The sequence below is a fragment of the Theobroma umbraticum genome, unplaced genomic scaffold (genome assembly GCF_002168275.2).
Source record: "Theobroma umbraticum cultivar Fairchild unplaced genomic scaffold, ASM216827v3 scaffold_20.0, whole genome shotgun sequence".
NCBI classification, from domain to species: Eukaryota; Viridiplantae; Streptophyta; class Magnoliopsida; order Malvales; family Malvaceae; genus Theobroma; species Theobroma umbraticum.
In genome coordinates, this window is record NW_018397266.1 from 6,571,867 (window position 1) to 6,572,670 (window position 804).

An 804-nucleotide genomic window follows, 5' to 3' on the forward strand; every position below is an offset into this window, starting at 1 on the left:
AATAATTGTATTTCTTTCAATACAATTTTATTTTTAATGGCTCTCTAAATAATTTTTTATTTAATAATTAATTTTATTCTTCAAACCATTTGATAAAATTAGAGTCATTATCATTAGTATCTGGCTAGTTAAGCCCAACAAATAAATTCTAAACTAATATGTTAAGCCTATCAAATTTACAAAAAAATAAAAGTGAGTCTATTAATCTAAACCCATTAAGTTTTAATCTAATCTAAGCATATTATAACATATTATATCTTAACAGTTCAATCTAATAGCCAATCATAACATATTATATCTTAATAGTTCCATCCAACAACTAAATATGTTAATTAGTAATTTAAGAGCTAAATAGAAAATAAGAGAAGAGTTAGGACACACAAAGTAAAGAAGCAATTCATTTAAGTTTGATAAATTGTCTTCTCTTCCATTGTTATGCGTAAAGAGTGAGAGAGACTCATTTTATAGTTCTATTCAATTATACATATAAATGACACCATCATTACTATTAATGTGTGTGTGTTTTTTTTTATATTCAATGTCTTTCGAATTTTATTTAATCTTTTAGATAAATAATAATTAAATTATATATAATTTTTTTTAATTATTTAATGCCTCTTTCTATTTGACCCCTTTTTTAAAAAAGATCTAACTTCGCCGTGATCCTTGCAGTTGATAGAATTTGGATGCTTGTTTGAATTGTCTTTTATAGGTTCTTGCATATATACATCTTGTTCCTACTATCATTTGATGTTGCCCAAAGCTTCATTACTAAAAAAAATTTACGTTTAATAATCATAAAAG